Here is a 24,428-nt window from a genome sequence, read left to right as displayed (position 1 = left end):
CACGATAGAGAGATCCCAGCTTGCTGACAACAGCCGCGGCATTGCCCTCAATGTATCTGTTCCGGCCCATGGTCCCTGTTAACGTTAAACCGACGAGTTTGAATGAAGTACTTTCAAGTAATGTATCTTTAGACATAGCTATTAGTAGTTGAGAAGGTTTCTTGTAATTGTTAAAGAATACGAGCTTTGTCTTGGCAGCATTGAATATTACCATCAAGTTTTTGACTCCATTCCCCTGCAGACTTAACGTTTTTCTTTAGTGGTTTTGCCATTGCCTTGAATATGTATTCATTCGTTTTCCCCTCGTGCCTGTTATAGAGCGTGATGTCGTCAGCAAATATATCCATCTTAGAGACTATTTTATCAGGGAGGTCATTTATGAATATCAGGAATAATAAAGGTCCAAGGATTAATTAAGAACAACCTGGATTTTTTTCTGTTATTAAGGGAGGGTTTAATTATGTTAAGTATTCATGCAGGAATACCATAGAATCTGATTTTCATGAGAAGACACTCGTGCCATACCCTATCAAAAGCCTTAGATATATTATTACAAAAATATCTTTCAAACAGCCCACAACCAGTTCTACCGGTAGATTGCAAAAGAAGATATAGACGTTAAAAAGTCACCTCTCAATGGTGATAACATAATTTGAGAAAAGATCACTTTTTTTTAAACTCAATGTTGCCTTGGTGCAATAATAATAATAATAATAATAATAATAATAATAACAACAACAATAATAATATTAATAATAATAACAATAACAACAATAATAATAATAATAACAACAATAACAACAATAATAATAATAATAATAAATAATAATAATAACAACAACAATAATAATAATAATAGCAACAATAATAATAATAATAATAATAATAATAATAATAATAATAACAACAACAATAATAATAATAACAGCAACAATAATAATAACAATAATAATAACAATAATAATAACAATAATAATAATAATAATAATAATAATAACAACAACAACAATAATGATAATAATAATAACAACAATAATAATAATAATAACAACAACAATGATAATAATAATAACAACAATAACAATAACAACAACAACAATAATAATAATAATAATAATAATAATAATAATAATAATAATAATAATAATAATAATAATAATAATAATAATAATATAGTAATGTTCCTGGTAAAGTACTCAATATCATAGGTAAAGTATCTGGGTTCATTCGGTATTACCCATGAGTCTTCATCATCCTAGATAGAGCAAGATTTCTTTTCTTCTAGCAAAGTTCCTCGAATTTGCTGCGTGCTTGTCAGACTAAAATCAAACATAAGTATCCAATACAGACTTCCCCAAAAAAGTTTTCTTATTTACTATTTAGATTTATGAAAATTTAAAACTATTTTCTGAATATTCTGTATTGGATATGTTTCTTGACGATGTTTGATTTTAATCTGACAAGCCCTCAGCAAACGTTCGGAGGCTTTGCTTGCAGAAAGTCGCAAAATTACATAGAGCAGGATTTTCTTTAGCCGCGTCACTTGAATGAAACAAGCACCGACTAATAGAATGTGTTTCGAAGCATTCGTGCTCCTCTCCATTTAAATAGCTCCAACTCATCTGACAGGTAAAAAAATTCCATGTTTTCATTGTAGGTGTTCCCTGGTAACGGAGTACCTTTTTCTCTGAAAGTTTTTTTCCCTCAAACTGTCTGACTTCGGAATGCCTTCCCTGTATCCAGCTTCCCTAGCCGTACTAACCCGGAGACATTTAAGAGTAATTTGGACAGACACTTTGCTTTTCAAATCCCCACTAATATTGTCCCTGTATGCATGGTCCTTTGTTCGAAGCTAAAAGTAAATATAACAAAGAAAAAAGACCAAATTGCAACAGAGAGTTAAGTAGGCTTGTTTGGCTTGAACATTAGAAAAAAAAATCCATATTAATTTTAATTTTAGTTTTGTGTTCCGAAAGTTTTGATCAAATAGTCGAAATCTATGAAATCCGAAAACAGAAAAAACGAGCAAAATATTTAAAAAAAAAAAACGTATTTTAATAACAAAATTAAAAAAAACAACTAACTCTAAAACATAAACTGGTAAATTGATTACTGTAGTATTTGTCATGTATTACTTCCACATTTATTTGGAGAGGTGGGGAGGAGTACTTGTGTACATTGAACCGTGCTGAAATAATAACGTTATTATTTTAAAACCATTTTTAACTTGGGGATAGTGTTTTTTAACTATTCGGTACTTTTATTCAACAATTTAATATAAAAAAAGGTATTCTAAAACTTTAATTTGATTTGAAAAAATAGCGCGGTCAAGCACCTTTTTCTAGTGATTTTCTTATATTCAAATTTTTTTTTGTTTGTTTTTTTTAGGTATTTCTCCTTGAGTAGCATTGTTAGTCTTTAATAATCGGCAACGCTTGGCGAAAACCGGCGGTTGACGTTATGTACCGAGCATTGATTCAAATTGATTCAAATTCTGAACAATACCTTTAATTGTATTTTTTTATTTTTTTATTTTTTTTACACAGTGATCACCACTTATCAAGGCCCGGAAGCCACTCAGGGATAAGGGTTATTGCAAGTACATTACGTTAGTGTGGAGATTTGATGAAGTGTTTACTTAAGGGGGCGGTTCATTAGGAATTTGTTAACGTTGGACTTGAACACATCCAAGTTGTAGTCCAGTGGGAAGCAGGCAGACGAAACAGAGTTCCACAGGCGTGCAGTTCTAAGAAAGAAGCTTTGTTCATGGAATCCGCGTTTTGATTTAGGCACAGATATAGAGTGGGGGAAATTTTTCACAGTGGATTCAGCTAGACGGGTGTTTTTCGTGAAAAATTGGCGAGGGGGGACCATAGATTGGAGTTCAGACGAGCACCTGCCATGGAAATAACGATAAAACAAGGATAGGCTTGCAACGTCTCTTCTGTGGGAGAGAGGTTGCAGGGTAGAGAAAAGGGCATCCCCCACTAAGCCACGAAGTCCATTTTGTACTCTGTCAAGGCAGGATAGGCTGTTTTTAGCAGCTCCTGCCAAGATATGGCAACAATATTCCATCCTTGGACGTACTTGGCTTTAATATAGATAGAGAATTGCATCAGTAGTGAGATATCTTCTGGAGCGGTAGAAGGATCCCACCATCTTTCCAGCGACCTTGGCAACAGACTTGATGTACGTGTTCCATTTCAGATCAGGAGTAAAGGTCAAACCCAGAAGTAAAGATCAAACCCAGAAGTATGGGATATATACGTTCATCATAATACAATATTTACAAACGTTCGCTTCTCTTTATTTGGAAAAGGAGTGTAGTATATGTTCACTTGTAATGCAATAATGCATCTCCCAGACTAGCAAAATTTTGAATCCGGTGGGAACAGACCTTTATATTATTAAAAATAATTAACCTCTCATTTATTTATATTTAAAATTTATTGCAAATTTTTAACTCTTTCCAATAATATCACGATTTTTATTTACACTTTACATGTCCATATTATAATCCGAACGTTTTGTTAAGATCGACCGAATCTACTAAATATTAAAATAAAAAAAAGTTCAAATTGTATCAATGTGAAGTAACAGAATTTTAATTAAAATTTAAAAAAAAACATCACTATAAAACATTCATTATAACTCAGTAAAGTTAACTAAATTAATTAGCAAAGCTTAATTTGTGTACGCTGAAACAAAAATTCACTTCATACCAATTGTAAAATGTATCATAGAATCGAAAAATGAGTTTTTTTAGAGTTGTCTCCCTTGAACTAATCACAATCCAAGGGAAATAACTCTGTATGTTTTCATCATTTTTCAGCAATTTAAAACAGAATGTTGGTCGGAAGAAAAAACAAACGACGTATATTTTTATTATACATTATACAGAATGATTGAAAAAATAGCTCCCTATGTAAAAATACATATAATCAGACATAATATGCAAAGTGATTGAAACGTAACTCACTATTTTTAAATGCAAACAATTTCTTTTTGAAATATAATTTATACAATTAATGGATATGGGAAGAAAGTATAATATAGGTACGGGCAAAAATAGCCGAATAAATATGGGGGGGGGTACAGTTTTGAAAGCCGATTTATCATAATTATTTTGTAAGTTTCTGGTTACTTTTGTATTGTATTTGAAAGATTAAAGACTATAGTTAATTTCCTAAAGGAAAAAAATATTTGTACACGTGAAAAAAAAAAGTTATGAAAAATGTTTTCACGACAACACCAACACCACGAGCTAACAAATCCAGCTAAATTTTTAAAGTAAATAAATTCATTGTAAAAAATCTTTAAAAGATAAATATTAGTTTTCTGAGTCTATTTCAAAGATAATTAGTAAAGTCCTACGATATTGAATTAAATTTTAAAAAATAAACACCTTGTTTAAAAAAAAAAAAATAATAGTGTAATTAGCACCAAAGTCGAAGGATTCTTCCCTTCTCAAAATTGCAACAAACGGACGTTTTGTGAACATCGATTATACGAAAGCCCCAGGTCTGAGACAGTCGAAAGGCTGTCTGAAAATTACGTTATGTAATTAAAAGAAGGTAGGGGTGTTGCCTCCCCCCCCCGGACGTCTATCCGTACATTCCTATCCCGAATGTTTCTATCATTTTTACTATTTTTTAATTTAATTCTTTTTCTATGTTCCTGTTTTTAAATTATTTCTTTTATTTTAATTTTTCAAGATTATGTAAAACATTATATTACGTCGGAAGTTTCACATTCATGCAAGCAATAAAAATATTAGAATCTTACATATAAAAATTATGCGAAACCTGAAATTTAAAAAAAAAATAATAGAAATATTTTTTGCAATTATAAATTTTTTGTATGAAAATATTAAACAATGTTTCATTCAATGGTAATATCGGTAGTTCGAGAAATTATTTTTTCATCGAATTATATCGAATTCATTAATATGGACTTTAGGGGAGTTTTCCGCAATGTTCTTGTATTTTTTTTTTTTTTTAATTGTTACAATTTATGACGATTTTCATTAAAAAAGCAAAAATAAATTCTTGCATTTTTTTACTACTGAAAACACTAACTAGGGTATCATTTTTTTTACTACTGAAAACATTAACTAAGGTATGTTTTTTACTACTGAAAACACTAACTAGGGTATTATTTTTTTACTACTGAAAACACTAACTAGGGTATCATTTTTTTTTACTACTGAAAACATTAACTAAGGTATGTTTTTTACTACTGAAAACACTAGCTAAGGTATCATTTTTTTTACTACTGAAAACATTAACTAAGATATGTTTTTTACTACTGAAAACACTAACTAGGGTATCATTTTTTTTTACTACTGAAAACATTAACTAAGGTATGTTTTTTACTACTGAAAACATTAACTAAGATATGTTTTTTACTACTGAAAACACTAACTAGGGTATCATTTTTTTACTACTGAAAACATTAACTAAGGTATGTTTTTTACTACTGAAAACATTAACTAAGGTATTATTTTTTTACTACTGAAAATACTAACTAAGGTATTATTTTTTTACTACTGAAAATACTAAATAAGGTATTATTTTTTTACTACTGAAAATACTAACTAAGGTATGTTTTTTACTACTGAAAACACTAAGGTATTATTTCTGTTAAACAAAAAATACCTTTACCAATAAAGGTATTTGTTGTTTAACCGAAATAATACCTTTCCACTAAGATTGAAATAAAAATAATGATTTCATTACATTTCGTGATCATTATTTGATAAATACTGAACATTTCATTAAAATTTCCTTATTTTTGGTGATTTTTTAAGTAAAGGGGGAGGGGCCAAAATGTTTATACATTTTGAGCATCGACATTGATTTTCCACGTAGCTAGTATAATGCATGGGCTTTTATTTAAAATTCAATATCGGCACCGTCTTTCTCTATTAGATTTACAAGACGAGGAATCGCACCAACTGATTTCACCATAAACTTTTGTGGAATTTTAGTGACAACATCGCGTATTCACTTTTCAATTTTTTGGTTTGGTTGAATAGATTTGATCTTTCGGTCAACCCCAGTTGAGTATTTTGAAAGATTATTAAGGGATACGATATGAGTCTAACCTCAATTTTAACATTTAAATATATAAGAGTGGCATTAAATTTTACCTCGTCGTCATTAGACAGCAATTAAGATATATTCTTAGGAATTCGATTACTTTCCAAGACTCCTTAAGCTGAAGCATTTTCTAAACTCAAAATAATGTATTAGATTTTGTTTAAAATTGGAATACATACATTGTGCTTTACTACAGTGCCCATTAAAGTTTGGGAGCGGTTTTTGATACAGGTCTACGACAGAGTTGAGGAGACCGTTACAACTGTGACACAGATGAAGGCAGATCGTGGGTTGATCAGATCAAGAAAGCTTGAACAGACCGAAATGAGCTGACGACAACTAACAGACATAGCTTTAAGAGAACCTAATTATAAACCTTTGTGCTTAGAGTTGTTTCCCACGATGGTGTCACATACGCACCCATATTGCAATATATATATATATATATATATATATATATATATATACATATATATATATATACATATATATATATATATATAAAGTGCGTTTGCTTTTATTTCCCTTTTTTGGTGTTGGTTTTATACTTGAGAATCCGTGCGTATCTTATCGGCAACCGTCAAAGCGTAAAAGACGACGACCATAACCAAAACAAAAGAAGACGAATGAGATGATTACCTATTTATCTACCATATTGAATACTCTGAGCACAATGTGGAAAACAGATCTACCTGTTTTCTTAGAGAACGTGAACCACTGCTCGAGAAAGACAAATAATTCTAGAAGAGCAAAAACAGGACGCATGAGCTGTTATGTATAAATGAAAAATCTTTAAATGTTATGTATAAATTAAAAAATTTTTAAAAGGTAAATATTGGAAGAAAAACATCGTTATTACATTGATAAACGGCAGGAAAACCTACACAAGCATCCATCAAACATAAACGCTTTAATCAGTAAAGATGCACAAAATATCCGAGAATATAATTAATATTTTTGTGAAAATACCTAACTGAAATAAAAATACAAAAAGATACTTCCAGCGGAATTCTTTATCAGCATTATTGCTCACCATAGCCATGATGTCACCAAACAACATACTAAGGAAATGTAATGCCGGATATATGTTTGACGAATAAACCACCTCATGTATATGGACAGTCGGAAACTATTTGTGAAAACAATGAGTAATTGGAAGTATTGATATATACAACAAAAATGTAAAAAATACAGAAAAATACTTCCAACATTCAATTGTTTACTATAGCCATGATGCCACTGAACAACATACTCAGACAATGTGATGCCGCATACATGTCTACTTGTACAGAAGAATGAATAAAACATCTTGTTTATATGGACAGTCTGAAGCTGTTCGTGAAAACCAAAGAGAACTAGAAATGTTGATACATGAAACGAAAATCTTCAGCAAGGTTATTCAAATCAAATTCAACTTAGAAAAATACGCACTAAAGATAAAAAGAAAATTGGCGGTAGAGAGAGATATTGAATTATCCACCTAATGTGAACATAATATCTATTAATATTTGGGAGTTATATAAGCAAACACAAGCAAACCAACAGTATGAACAGAAAATTCGAAATGAATATCTTAAAAGAATAAAAAATATAACTCCTGGAAATGAAATGATGTTGCAGGAATCTACTAAAAGAAATTAATATCAGTGTCGCTAGTAAGATATTCTGGACCCTTCATTGGCTAAACATTGTTCAATGCTATTTACTTGACGGACGATACTTAACAACTCTCCATACAAATAGTAAGTTTAAAAAGCTTTATAAATGAAACACAAAAGAATATAGAAAATTGCATAACACAGAACATAGAAACACTGATCACCGAAGCAAGAAACACTGTCAAAATGAAAAATACAAAATAATTTTTAAAAACACAAGATGATAAAGGAAATATGGAGGGAGAGACTGCTATACGGACAATGGTAAGCGGATATTTCGATAATGCAAAGTTATTTGCAATACTTAGCGACGGACAAAGAGACTATTGAGGACCTGCGGGGATTTATTGTCACTCGGACTCCAGGGACCTCATTGGTTATTATCCATAATGTCAATTATTGAGTGGAGTGTTGCGACTGTAATACAGTTGAAGGCAAATCGTGGTTTGGATCAGTTCAAGAGAGTTTGAACAAACCAAGATTAGCTGACGACAATTAATGGACACAGCTTTGACAAAACCTAATTATGAACCTTTGCGCTTATAATTGTTTCCCACAATGGTGTCTCACATGCGCTCATATTACAACAAATATATATGTAAATTGTGTTTGCTGAATGCGAAAAGGACACATAGGCCGAGAAACTGAATCCCTAAAACTGCGTAAGCTGAGAAACTGGTAAGCGGATGTTGCGATAACGCAAATTCATCTGCAAAGATTATCGAAAGAGGTGGAGAGTACTGGAAATCTGGGAGACTGGGTGTCACTCAGACTTTAGAGAACACCACAGGTTGTTCTCAGAAAGAAATCTTTGATGATGGCCTGTGTGAAAATTCCAAGTACGAAAATAATAATAATAATAATAATAATAATAATAATAATAATAATAATAATAATAATAATGAACATTATTCAGTAGTTTTCATTTCATTCTATTATCCGTAACAATTTATATGAGCAAAAAGGTGTACATTCATTTCTTTGCACATATACTAATTACAAATAGAATTACATGTTTTAATTACACTTCTTAGATGCTTAGGTTACATCGCCCAACCTAAAAGCATTCATGTTGGTCTCTAAGTGTTTCGCACTTTCTGTTAAGTTTAAAAGGCCATTGTTCTGAATATCGTGCTTATTATGTCGAAGGGCGCAGTGTCAGGTGTACAGATAATGGGTCACGCGGAGTTGTTGTTGAATAACGAACTGAGTCCCATATATATTTTTTATTGTTTTTTTATACAAAAACATTTCGAAAGAACTGATGATTCTAAAGTAATTATATTAACCCATTTCAAAACAGAGAGGAGGAAGAGTAAGCAAATATACACAAATATTTAGAAAAACTTTTATATAATTATCAAGTTATGAAACCACATATTTCTAAAATGATGATGTTAAGAAAAATATTAAAATGTTGATGCTATTAATCAAAATATATCATTCGAGTTGTTGATAATAAAGTTGAAAACTTGGGTTTATTTGTATCTAGTTGGTTTCGTAATAGCATTTTCACCTTAGAATCTTGGTAACCTTCACGTCATTCTTCTTTTTTTTTTACATGGAGGGTCACCATTATCAAGGCCCGAAGGCCACTCAGGGATAAGGGTTATTGTATGTACAGTAATCAATGAGATAGTATTGTAGTAATCATTAGTATTAGGGGTTTAGATAGAGTGTCTTACTTCTTGCAAGATTGCCAACAACAAACGCAAGTAGGTGACAGTAGTTCAGTAGTTAATGACTCGGATCGACACACATTGTGTGCCAAATTCGAACTGAGTTTGTTCAACAGAAATACTTTCAGTTAAGTACGTTAGAAACTTTCACATTTTAATGATCAAAATGTCTGGGACAGTAGAATGATCTATTACTCAGTATTTAGCCGTTCTTAAAGCAGTACATAAAGTAATAAATTTGTGCATTTCAAAGAAATAAAGATGTAAAAGTTGGCCATATCACCACAGGTTTTCTACAGTTTTACAGTTAAAATATTTACTTCATAGATAGATAGCTAATCGCTGCAACTATATGGAACTAAATGCTATCACACAGCAGGTACATGACTTATTTATAAATGGTAGGCACGCAATTGACGTATATTTTATTTTACTGATTATTATCTGTGCGTTTATAGTTGTAATCCGTACTTTTTTTTATTTTCCTTGACATTTTTAAATGTCTCATTAGAGATGTTAAAAACATCTGTCATGACAGATTTTATACTAATTTTAGCTTTGTCGATGGAAAAGCTGTCTATATTCATCAATATCTGTTTTTGTTTTCTTTACGCTATTTTGTAGTGTATTTATTTTGTAGTGTATTTATTTTGTAGTGTATTTATTTGATACTTCACAGTTTTTTACAACAAAACTACGACTGTTTCAACCTTTAAGCAGGATCAATGATATGAAAAAATTTTGTCCGCATCAGCAATCATACTTTGATGAAATGAAGGTGTTTATCTTGTTATGGTTACCATGAAGGTGTTTATTTTGTTATAGTGACCATGAAGGTGTTTATCTTGTTATAGTGACCATGAACGTGTGTATCTTGTTATAGTGACCATGAATGTGTTTATCTTGTTATAGTGACCATGAAGGTGTTTATCTTGTGATAGTGACCATGAAGGTGTTTATCTTGTTATAGTGACCATGAAGGTGTTTATCTTGTTATAGTGACCATGAAGGTGTTTATCTTGTTATAGTGACCATGAAGGTGTTTATCTTGTTATAGTGACCATGAAGGTGTTTATTTTGTTATGGTGACCATGTTTATCTTGTTATAGTGACCATGAAGGTGTTTATCTTGTTATAGTGACCATGAAGGTGTTTATCTTGTTATAGTGACCATGAAGGTGTTTATCTTGTTATAATGACCATGAAGGTGTTTATCTTTTTATAGTGACCATGAAGGTGTTTTTGTTGTTATGGTGACCATGAAGGTGTTTATCTTGTTATAGTGACCATGAAGGTGTTTATCTTGTTATAGTGACCATGAAGGTGTTTATGTTGTTCTGGTGACCATGAAGGTGTTTATCTTGTTATAGTGACCATGAAGGTGTTTATCTTGTTATAGTGACCATGAAGGTATTTATGTTGTTATAGTGACCACAAAGGTGTTTATCTTGTTATAGTGACCATGAAGGTGTTTATGCTGTTATAGTGACCATGAAGGTGTTTATGTTGTTATGGTGACCATGAAGGTGTTTGTGTTGTTATAGTGACCATGAAGGTGTTTGTGTTGTTATGGTGACCATGAAGGTGTTTATCTTGTTATAGTGACCATGAAGGTGTTTATCTTGTTATAGTGACCATGAAGGTGTTTATGTTGTTATAGTGACCATGAATGTGTTTATCTTGTTATGGTGACCATGAAGGTGTTTATCTTGTTATAGTGACCATGAAGGTGTTTATCTTGTTATGGTGACCATGAAGGTGTTTATGTTGTTATAGTGACCATGAAGGTGTTTATCTTGTTATAGTGACCATGAAGGTGTTTATGTTTTTATAGTGACCATAAAGGTGTTTATGTTGTTATGGTGACCATGAAGGTGTTTATCTTATTATAGTGACCATGAACGTGTTTATGTTGTTATAGTGACCATGAACGTGTTTATCTTGTTATAGTGACCATGAAGGTGTTTATGTTGTTATAGTGACCATGAAGGTGTTTATCTTGTTATGGCGACCATGAAGGTGTTTATCTTGTTATAGTGACCATGAAGGTATTTATGTTGTTATAGTGACCATAAAGGTGTTAATTTTGTTATAGTGACCATGAATGTGCTATCTTGTTATGGTGACCATGAAGGTGTTTATTTTGTTATAGTGACCATGAAGGTGTTTATCTTGTTATAGTGACCATAAAGGTGTTTATGTTGTTATAGTAACCATGAAGGTGTTTATCTTGTTATGGTGACCATGAAGATGTTTATCTTGTTATAATGACCATGAAGGTGTTTATGTCGTTATAGTGACCATGAAGGTGTTTATCTTCTTATAGTAACCATGAAGGTGTTTATCCTGTTATGGTGACCATGAAGGTGTTTATGTTGTTATAGTGACCATGAAGGTGTTAATGTTGTTATAGTGACCATTAAGGTGTTTATCTTGTTATGGTGACCATGAACGTGTTTATCTTGTTATAGTGACCATGAAGGTGTTTATGCTGTTATAGTGACCATGAAGGTGTTTATCTTGTTATAGTGACCAGGAAGGTGTTTATCTTGTTATGGTTACCATGAAGGTGTTTGTCTTGTTATAGTGACCATGAAGGTATTTATGTTGTTATAGTGACCATAAAGGTGTTTATCTTGTTATAGTGACCATGAAGGTGTTTATGTTGTTATAGTGATCATGAAGGTGTTTATCTTGTTATAGTGACCTTGAAGGTGTTTATCTTGTTATAGTGACCATGAAGGTGTTTATTTTGTTATAGTGACCATGAAGGTGTTTATTTTGTTATAGTGACCATGAAGGTGTTTATGTTGTTATAGTGACCATGAAGGTGTTTATGTTGTTATAGTGACCATGAAGGTGTTTATCTTGTTATAGTGACCATGAAGGTGTTTATCTTGTTATAGTGACCATGAAGGTGTTTATGTTGCTATAGTGACAATGAATGGGTTCATCTTGTTATGGTGACCATGAAGGTGTTTATCTTGTTATAGTGACCATGAAGGTGTGTATCTTGTCATCGTGACCATGAAGGTGTTTATCTTGTTACAGTGACCATGAAGGTGTGTATCTTGTTATAGTGACAATGAAGGTGTTTATCATTTTATAGTTACCATGAAGGTGTTTATCTAGTTATAGTGACCATGAAGGTGTTTATCTTGTTATGGTGAGCATGAACGTGTTTATGTTGTTATAGTGACCATGAAGGTGTTTATCTTGTTATGGTGACCATGAAGGTGTGTATCTTGTTATAGTGACAATGAAGGTGTTTATCTTGTTATAGTGACCATGAAGGTGTTTATCTTGTTATAGTGACCATGAAGGTGTTTCTGTTGTTATAGTGACCATGAAGGTGTTTATGTTGTTATAGTGACCATGAAGGTGTTATCTTGTTATAGTGACCATGAAGGTGTTTATGTTGTTATAGTGACCATGAATGTGTTTATCTTTTTATAGTGACCATGAAGGTGTTCATCTTGTTATAGTGACCATGAAGGTGTTCATCTTGTTATAGTGACTATGAAGGTGTGTATCTTTTTATCGTGACCATGAAGGTGTTTATCTTGTTATAGTGACCATGAAGGTGTTTATCTTGTTATAGTGACCATGAAGGTGTTTATCTTGTTATAGCTACCATGAAGGTGTTTATCTTGTTATAGTGACCATGAAGGTGTTTATCTTGTTATAGTGACCATGAAGGTGTTTATCTTGTTATAGTGACCATGAAGGTGTTTATCTTGTTATAGTGACCATGAATGTGTTTATCTTGTTATGGTGGCCATGGAGGTGTTTATCTTGTTATATTGACCATGAAGGTGTTTATCCTGTTATAGTTACCATGAAGGTGTTAATCTTGTTATGGTGACCATGAAGGTGTTTATTTTGTTATGGTGACCATGAAGGTGTTTATGTTGTTATAGTGAGCATGAAGGTGTTTATTTTGTTATAGTGACCATGAAGGTGTTTATCTTGTTATAGTGACCATGAAGGTGTTTATCTTGTTATTGTGACTATGAAGGTGTTTATCTTGTTATAGTGACCATGAAGGTGTTTATGTTGTTATAGTGACCATGAAGGTGTTTATCTTGTTATAATAACCATGAACTGTGTTTATGTTGTTATAGTTTCCATGAAGCTGTTTATCTTTTTATGGATACCATGAAGGTGTTTATGTTGTTATAGTGACCATGAAGGTGTTTATCTTGTTATACTGACCATGAAGGTGTTTATCTTGTTATAGTGACCATGAAGGTGTTTATCTTGTTATGGTGACCATGAAGGTGTTTATCTTCTTATAGTAACCATGAAGGTGTTTATGTTGTTATAGTGACCATGAAGGTGTTTATGTTGTTATAGTGACCATGAAGGTGTTAATGGTGTTATAGTGACCATTAAGGTGTTTATCTTGTTATGGTGACCATGAACGTGCTTATGTTGTTATAGTGACCATGAACGTGTTTATCTTGTTATAGTGACCATGAAGGTGTTTATGCTGTTATAGTGACCATGAAGGTGTTTATCTTGTTATAGTGACCAGGAAGGTGTTTATCTTGTTATGGTTACCAGAAGGTTTTTGTCTTGTTATAGTGACCATGAAGGTATTTATGTTGTTATAGTGACCATGAAGGTGTTTATCTTGTTATAGTGACCATGAAGGTGTCTATCTTGTTATAGTGACCATGAAGGTGTTTATGTTGTTATAGTGATCATGAAGGTGTTTATCTTTTTATAGTGACCTTGAAGGTGTTTATCTTGTTATAGTGACCATGAAGGTGTTTATTTTGTTATAGTGACCATGAAGGTGTTTATTTTGTTATAGTGACCATGAAGGTGTTTATCTTGTTATAGTGACCATGAAGGTGTTTATGTGGTTATAGTGACCATGAAGGTGTTTATCTTGTTATAGTGACCATGAAGGTGTTTATGTTGTTATAGTGACCATGAATGTGTTCATCTTGTTATGGTGACCATGAAGGTGTTTATCTTGTTATAGTGACCATGAAGGTGTGTATCTTGTCATCGTGACCATGAAGGTGTTTATCTTGTTACAGTGACCATGAAGGTGTGTATCTTGTTATAGTGACAATGAAGGTGTTTATCATTTTATAGTGACCATGAAGGTGTTTATCTTGTTATAGTGACAATGAAGGTGTTTATCTTGTTATGGTGACCATGAACGTGTTTATGTTGTTATAGTGACCATGGAGGTGTTTATCTTGTTATGGTGACCATGAAGGTGTGTATCTTGTTATAGTGACCATGAAGGTGTTTATCTTGTTATAGTGACCATGAAGGTGTTTATCTTGTTATAGTGACCATGAAGGTGTTTCTGTTGTTATAGTGACCATGAAGGTGTTTATGTTGTTATAGTGACCATGAAGGTTTTTATCTTGTTATAGTGACCATGAAGGTGTTTATGTTGTTATAGTGACCATGAAGGTGTTTATATGGTTATAGTGACCATGAAGGTGTTTATGTTGTTATAGTGACCATGAAGGTGTTTATCTTGTTATAGTGACCATGAAGGTGTTTATGTTGTTATAGTGACCATGAAGGTGTTTATCTTGTTATAGTGACCATGAAGGTGTTTATCTTGTTATTGTGACCATGAAGGTGTTTATCTTGTTATAGTGACCATGAAGGTGTTTATGTTTTTATAGTGACCATAAAATTGTTGATGTTGTTATGGTGACCATGAAGGTGTTTATCCTGTTATAGTGACCATGAACGTGTTTATATTGTTATAGTGACCATGAAGGTGTTTATCTTGTTATAGTGACCATGAAGGTGTTTATGTTGTTATAGTGACCATGAAGGTGTTTATCTTGTTATGGTGAACATGAAGGTGTTTATCTTGTTATAGTCACCATGAAGGTATTTATGTTGTTATAGTGACCATGAAGGTGTTTATCTTGTTATACTGACCATGAAGGTGTTTATCTTGTTATAGTGACCATGAAGGTGTTTATCTTGTTATGGTGACCATGAAGGTGTTTATCTTCTTATAGTAACCATGAAGGTGTTTATGTTGTTATAGTGACCATGAAGGTGTTTATGTTGTTATAGTGACCATGAAGGTGTTAATGGTGTTATAGTGACCATTAAGGTGTTTATCTTGTTATGGTGACCATGAACGTGCTTATGTTGTTATAGTGACCATGAACGTGTTTATCTTGTTATAGTGACCATGAAGGTGTTTATGCTGTTATAGTGACCATGAAGGTGTTTATCTTGTTATAGTGACCAGGAAGGTGTTTATCTTGTTATGGTTACCAGAAGGTTTTTGTCTTGTTATAGTGACCATGAAGGTATTTATGTTGTTATAGTGACCATGAAGGTGTTTATCTTGTTATAGTGACCATGAAGGTGTCTATCTTGTTATAGTGACCATGAAGGTGTTTATGTTGTTATAGTGATCATGAAGGTGTTTATCTTTTTATAGTGACCTTGAAGGTGTTTATCTTGTTATAGTGACCATGAAGGTGTTTATTTTGTTATAGTGACCATGAAGGTGTTTATTTTGTTATAGTGACCATGAAGGTGTTTATCTTGTTATAGTGACCATGAAGGTGTTTATGTGGTTATAGTGACCATGAAGGTGTTTATCTTGTTATAGTGACCATGAAGGTGTTTATGTTGTTATAGTGACCATGAATGTGTTCATCTTGTTATGGTGACCATGAAGGTGTTTATCTTGTTATAGTGACCATGAAGGTGTGTATCTTGTCATCGTGACCATGAAGGTGTTTATCTTGTTACAGTGACCATGAAGGTGTGTATCTTGTTATAGTGACAATGAAGGTGTTTATCATTTTATAGTGACCATGAAGGTGTTTATCTTGTTATAGTGACAATGAAGGTGTTTATCTTGTTATGGTGACCATGAACGTGTTTATGTTGTTATAGTGACCATGGAGGTGTTTATCTTGTTATGGTGACCATGAAGGTGTGTATCTTGTTATAGTGACCATGAAGGTGTTTATCTTGTTATAGTGACCATGAAGGTGTTTATCTTGTTATAGTGACCATGAAGGTGTTTCTGTTGTTATAGTGACCATGAAGGTGTTTATGTTGTTATAGTGACCATGAAGGTTTTTATCTTGTTATAGTGACCATGAAGGTGTTTATGTTGTTATAGTGACCATGAAGGTGTTTATATGGTTATAGTGACCATGAAGGTGTTTATGTTGTTATAGTGACCATGAAGGTGTTTATCTTGTTATAGTGACCATGAAGGTGTTTATGTTGTTATAGTGACCATGAAGGTGTTTATCTTGTTATAGTGACCATGAAGGTGTTTATCTTGTTATTGTGACCATGAAGGTGTTTATCTTGTTATAGTGACCATGAAGGTGTTTATGTTTTTATAGTGACCATAAAATTGTTGATGTTGTTATGGTGACCATGAAGGTGTTTATCCTGTTATAGTGACCATGAACGTGTTTATATTGTTATAGTGACCATGAAGGTGTTTATCTTGTTATAGTGACCATGAAGGTGTTTATGTTGTTATAGTGACCATGAAGGTGTTTATCTTGTTATGGTGAACATGAAGGTGTTTATCTTGTTATAGTCACCATGAAGGTATTTATGTTGTTATAGTGACCATGAAGGTGTTTATCTTGTAATAGTGACCATGAAGGTGTTTATCTTGTGACGGTGACCATGAAGGTGTTTATCTTGTTATAGTGACCATGAAGGTGTTTATCTTCTTATGGTGACCATGAAGGTGTTTATCTTGTTATAGTGACCATGAAGGTATTTATGTTGTTATAGTGACCATGAAGGTGTTTATCTTGTTATAGTGACCATGAAGGTGTTTATGTTGTTATTGTGACCATGAAGGTGTATATGTTGTTATAGTGACCTTGAAGGTGTTTATCTTGTTATAGTGACCATGAAGGTGTTTATCTTGTTATGGTGACCATGAACGTGGTTATGTTGTTATAGTGACCATGAAGGTGTTTATCTTGTTATGGTGACCATGAAGGTGTGTATCTTGTTATAGTGACAATGAAGGTGTTTATCTTGTTATAGTGACCATGAAGGTGTTTATGTTTTATAGTGACCATGAAGGTGTTTATCTTGTTATGGTGACTATTAAGGTGTTTTTGTTTGTATAGTGACCATGAAGGTGTTTATGCTGTTATAGTGACCATGAAGGTGTTTATCTTGTTATAGTGACCATGAAGGTGTTTATCTTGTTATGGTGACCATGAAGGTGTTTATCTTGTTATAGTGACCATGAAGGTATTTATCTTGTTATAGTGACCATGAAGGTGTTTATGTTGTTATAGTTACCATGAAGGTGTTTATCTTGTTATAGTGACCATGAAGGTGTTTATGTTGTTATAGTGATCATGAAGGTGTTTATCTAGTTATAGTGACCTTGAAGGTTTTATCTTGTTATAGTGACCATGAAGGTGTTTATGTTGTTATAGTGACCATGAAGGTGTTTATCTTGTTATAGTTACCATGAAGGTGTGGATGTTGTTATAGTGACCATGAAGGTGTTTATCTTGTTATAGTGACCATGAAAGTGTTTATGTTGTTATAGTTACCATGAAGGTGTTTATCTTGTTATGGTGACCATGAAGGTGTTTATCTTGTTATAGTGACCATGAAGGTGTTTATCTTGGTATGGTGACCATGAAGGTGTTTATCTTGTTATAGTGACCATGAAGGTGTTTATCTTGTTATAGTGACCATGAACGTGTTTATTTTGTTATAGTGACCATGAAGGTGTTTATCTTGTTATGGTGACCATGAACGTGTTTATGTTGTTATAGTGACCATGAAGGTGTTTATCTTGTGATAGTGACCATGAAGGTGTTTATGTTGTTATGGTGACCATTAAGGTGTTTATCTTATTATATTTACCATGAAGGTGTTTATCCTGTTATAGTGACCATGAAGGTGTTTATCTTGTTATGGTGACCATGAAGGTGTTTATCTTGTTATAGTTACCATGAAGGTGTTTATGTTGTTATAGTGACCATGAAGGTGTTTATCTTGTTATAGTGACCATGAAGGTGTTCATGTTGTTATAGTGACCATGAAGGTGTTTATCTTGTTATGGTGACCATGAAGGTGTTTATCTTGTTATAGTTACCATAAAGGTGTTTATCTTGTTATAGTGACCATGAAGGTGTTTATCTTGTTATCGTGACCATGAAGGTGTTTTTCTTGGTATAGTCACCATGAAGGTGTTTATCTTGTTATAGTGACAATGAAGGTGTTTATCTTGTTATAGTGACCATGAAGGTGTTTATCTTGTTATAGTGACCATGAAGGTGTTTATGTTGTTATAGTGACCATGAAGGTGTTTATGTTGTTATAGTGACCATGAACGTGTTTATCTTATTATAGTGATCATGAAGGTGTTTATGTTGTTATAGTGACCATGAAGGTGTGTTTCTGTTTATAGTGACCATGAAGGTGTTTATCTTGTTATAGTGACCATGAAGGTTTTTATCTTGTTATAGTACCCATGAATGTGTTTATCTTGTTATAGTGACCATGAAGGTGTTTATGTTGTTATAGTGACCATGAAGGTGTTTATCTTGTTATAGTGACCATGAAGGTGTTTATCTTGTTATAGTGACCATGAAAGTATTATCTTGTTATGGTGACCATGAAGTTGTTTATGTTGTTATAGTTACCATGAAGGTGTTTATCTTGTTATAGTGACCATGAAGGTGTTTATCTTGTTATAGTGACCATAAACGTGTTTATCTTGTTATGGTGACCATGAAGGTGTTTATCTTGTTATAGTGACCATGAAGGTTTTTATCTTGTTATAGTACCCATGAATGTGTTTATCTTGTTATAGTGACCATGAAGGTGTTTGTGTTGTTATAGTGACCATGAAGGTGTTTATCTTGTTATAGTGACCATGAAGGTGTTTATCTTGTTATGGATACCATGAAGGTGTTTATTTTGTTATAGTCACCATGAAGGTGTTTATCTTGTTATAGTGACCATGAAGGTGTTTATCTTGTTATAGTGACCATGAAGGTGTTTATCTTGTTATGGTGACCATGAAGGTGTTTATCTTCTTATAGTAACCATGAAGGTGTTTATGTTGTTATAGTGACCATGAAGGTGTTTATGTTGTTATAGTGACCATGAAGGTGTTTATCTTGTTATTGTGACCATGAAGGTGTTTATCTTGTTATTTTCTGGTGTGACTTCTATATACTTGTTTTAACTTTTTCCAGACAATTAAGAATATTAATTATAACTTAAATGTACTTAATTCGGTGAGCGGACTGGCCAGATTTTGCATCTCACTACCGCAAAGTAAATGGCATTATTGTAGCAGACTCTTACCCGATCCAGAGAATGTACAATTGTATTGATTGGATAGGCAAAACTAATTTCATCACGAAGTGTGAACTATTAAAGGAATATTGGTTCGTGCCTCTTAGAGGACAGGGCAAAACTTACATGAGCATTCTTGGTTCCAGATAAGACGTACCACTACAAAGTAATGCTTTTCCGGATGCAGAATTCTTAGTACAGTCATGCCCTTCAAAATGCTGAATTGTTAGGCAACCTTTATGAGCCTGATGAATAATTGTTTAGCCGGAATACACTGAGTTGATGTGTATGTGGATTACTCGTCCATAACTAACAACATATAGACGTTTATAGCGACACATAGGAAAACTATCCACAAACCTTGAAGGAATTCTTTGGTGACTTGAGACGGCAAACATTGATGAGAAGTTAATTTGGTGCAACCGAATTGTGTTACTTTGGGCAAATGCTCGGCTATGAACGAGTAAGTCTGACCGAACAAAAAAGTGAAAAGTAACCGAAAATATCCAGAGCCAAACAATATCAAGAGTCTAAGGAAGTTTCTGGGAATGGCTGAGTAGTACCAAAAGTTATGATGTAAATTCTCCGGAGTTACACAAACTCTAGCAGATCTATTAAAAAAGAAGACCAAATTTTGCTGGTTGCAGGAATGTCAGCGGGTATTCGATAACAAAAAGCAAATGTTAAGCGGTGAACCCGCCTTGAAAGAACCAGACTTCGAGAAGAGATTCTATCCATCACAAATGCGTATGATTATGGCGTCGGAGCAGTATTATCACAGCAGAACGAGGATGATAATTTAATGCCTGTGAACTACTTTTCCAGAAAGCCGAACAAACACCTAATAGTGTATTCAATGAATGATAAGCCTCCAACATTTTGATGCATATATATATGCGTCTCCATCACCCACAAAAATGTATATCAATCATAACCCATAAATATTTTTGGATAGAATGAAGAACAAAAATCGCAGATTGTAATGTTTGTATTTGATACAGCAATGAACGGGACAGAAAAAACAAGTGGCCAACGCATTGTAACATTCAATGCTGCCAATGCTGCCATGGTCACATTCAATGTTGCCATGGTTAAATTCAATGTTGCCATGGTCACATTCAATGTTGCCATGGTTAAATTCAATGCTGCCATGGTCAAATTCAATGTTGCCATGGTTAAATTCAATGTTGCCATGGTCAAATTCAATGTTGCCATGGTTAAATTCAATGCTGCCATGGTCAAATTCAATGCTGCCATAGTTAAATTCAATGTTGCCATGGTCAAATTCAATGTTGCCATGGTCAAATTCAATGCTGCCATGGTCACATTCAATGTTGCCATGGTTAAATTCAATGTTGCCATGGTCACATTCAATGTTGCCATGGTTAAATTCAATGCTGCCATGGCCAAATTCAATGTTGCCATGGTTAAATTCAATGTTCCCATGGTCAAATTCAATGTTGCCATGGTTAAATTCAATGTTGCCATGGTCAAATTCAATGCTGCCATGGTCACATTCAATGTTGCCATGGTTAAATTCAATGCTGCCATGGTCACATTCAATGTTGCCATGGTTAAATTCAATGCTGACATGGTCAAATTCAATGTTGCCATGGTTAAATTCAATGTTGCCATAGTCAAATTCAATGTTGCCATGGTTAAATTCAATGTTGCCATGGTCAAACTCAATGTTGTCATGGTTAAATTCAATGTTGCCATGGTCAAATTCAATGTTGCCATGGTTAAATTCGATGTTGCCATGGTCAAATTCAATATTGCCATGGTTAAATTCAATGTTGCCATGGTCAAATTCAATGTTACCATGGTCAAATTCAATGTTGCCATGGTCAAATTCAATGTTGCCATTGTTAAATTCAATGTTGCCATGGTCAAATTCAATGCTGCCATGGTTAAATTCAATGTTGCCATGGTCATATTCAATGTTGCCATGGTCATAATCAATGTTGCCCTTGTCAAATTCAATGTTGCCATGGTCAAATTCAATGTTGCCATGGTCAAATTCAATGCTTCCATGGTCAAATTCAATGTTGCCATGGTCACATTCAATGTTGCCATGGTCAAATTCAATGTGACCATGGTCAAATTCAATGTTGCGATGTCAAATTCAATGCTGCCATGGTCAAATTCAATGCTGACATGGGCAAATTCAATGCTGCTATGGTCAAATTCAATGCTGCCATGGTCAAATTCATGCTGACATGGGCAAATTCAATGCTGCCATGGTCAAATTCAATGCTGCCATGGTCACATTCAATGTTGCCATGGTCAAATTCAATGCTGCCAAGACTAAACTTGTTTCCTTCAATCACTACAAGAAACCTTCTCTACCACCAATAGCAATGGTCAAAGACTCTTTATCTGAAGGTACATCTTTCGGCCTAACGTTCACAGGAAACATGAGTTGGAACAATTACATTGAGAGCATTGACAGGACCGCTGCGAAAAAGGTAGGTTCTCTCTACCGTGCTAGAAAGCTACTATCACGCGAAAGTATCCTATACCGGTATAAGGCCACCATTCGCCCATGTATGGGGTATAGTTGCCATATTTGGGCTGATGCATCTGCTACTTGTCTCTCACTCCTAGACAAGGTTCAAAACCTAATATTTCTTGAAGTGTCATCTAAGCTTCTACCTGTGTCCTATCGACGAAATGTAGCATCCCTCTGCCTGTTCTACAAGTACTTTAACGGTGAATGCTCCGGTGAACTGCAAGCATGTACCCCCTCGACGTAAATACCCCCCGACAAACCCGAGAAGCAGTAAAATACCACCCCTTTATGGTAGAGATCCCTAGATGTAAGAGAGCCTTCTACTCCAGTAGTTTTTTCTCCAGAACCGCTAGATTTTGGAATACCTTTCCGGGTTCCTGCTTCCCCAACTGTACTGACATGGAGAAGTTCAAATGCAACATGAATCGACATGTTGCTGCCCAACTCCCCACATAGTACCCCTGTAGCTTATGTCCCTGATAGTAGCCCCCCCCGCTACATCAAAGTGGCAATGTCCCTTGTTTGGGGTGAAAATATAATAAAAAAATGTTTAAATTGTCGAGACGTTGAGACTTAGAAAATTTGAGCCAATAAATTTATATGGTGTTTTTATTTTTATTTTCTTTCTTAGAAGAGGAAGCGGATCATTTTCCTATCCCGAATGATACCGGATGACCCGTTAAAGAACGGTATAAGGTCATTATTCGTGAGTCGTGGATGTTTTTTGTACATTAAGGAAGGGAAGAAAATTGAAAGAGAGAGAAAGAAAAAAGGCAACGGATGGTGGCACGTCATTGTGTATTTTCAAGTCGATCATCTGAGGACTGTCGGAAAGAAGAAGGTTGCTTGCAAAGTTCCTTATTTTTTAATTTCTGTATTTTTATCAATTATTTGGAAAGACTCTTTGGATTATTTCTTTCGAAACCTTTAATGTAAACTTCAAGTAACTTTAAAATTGGCGCAAATAAGCTCGTGTGGATTTTCACAGTCATGAGAATGTTCCAGCTCGACATGTTGTCCTGCAATCAGGAACTTTAAGCGACTTTCATTTTTCAGTATTTATTTACTTGCTTGTCTTATTCATTACTTTGTTGATTTTATAAAACAAAATCCAGGCATGCTGTTTATAAATCTGCCAAACTACTCAAAAGTATAGGACCATTAGCTCAAACAGAGTTCGGTATCTTTTAGCGATATTCCTCCAGTATGTTTTCATTGGATGGAAGAGAGCTGGACGGCACATCTTTGCTAGTGGACTCCCCTATTTGCATTTGTCAGAATTTTCGCGCGAATGTAATAATAATAATAATAATAATAATAATAATAATAATAATAATAATAATACATACATACATACATACATACATACATATATATATATATATATATATATATATATATACTCAGAAAGTGTGAAAGAATATATATAATTATTTTCCACAGCCGAAGCAACGTCGCAGTCCACAAGAGCAAAGAAAACCAACAAACCGGAAGTCCAAGACTCGAGTTATGCCCTCATTCTTAACTAGCGTAATGGTGAGAAGCCTTGACTTTCATTTTGGCGGTCGAGTTTCGATCCTGGCTTGAGGTAGTTGCTTGTCTAGCCGCATTGATTAGCTGTGAAACAGCGAAACATTACTGTATGTGGATGACTATAATGCTCCCTATCTTGGGTTGAGCATATCGCGAAGTGATATACAAACTGCCATTAGCGTATTAAGTGACACTCCTTGTGTGAAACAAATCGGTCCGAGGCATTTGGACGATGTCAAAACATCCTTAGTTCATTACCCACACTGGTAATGGTGAGATGCCTTAACTGTCATTTGGGCGGTTGGGTTTTGATCCTGGCTTGAGGCAATTGCCCGTCTAGCCGCACTGATGAGCTGTGAAACAGCGAAACAATACTGTATGTGGATGAATATATATATATATATATATATATATATAATAATTAAATAGACATACAAGGTGTGCCACATGATCTACATATATATATCTTCGTTTTATTTTGGGTTTTCCGATATGTGTCTGTGTGAACCGTACAAATCCACCTTTGTTTAGAGTTATTAGTAACCAAGGCTTTAAAAGAAAACCCAAAACAAAACGGAGATATATGTGTCTTTCCTATGACACACCTTGTATATGTGTTTAA

The sequence above is a fragment of the Euprymna scolopes genome, chromosome 6, assembly GCF_053919585.1.
Source record: "Euprymna scolopes isolate OS-2025 chromosome 6, ASM5391958v1, whole genome shotgun sequence".
Lineage (NCBI taxonomy): Eukaryota > Metazoa > Mollusca > Cephalopoda > Sepiida > Sepiolidae > Euprymna > Euprymna scolopes.
The sequence above is the reverse complement of the archived record's forward strand: the minus strand, read 5'-3'. Positions refer to the sequence as shown.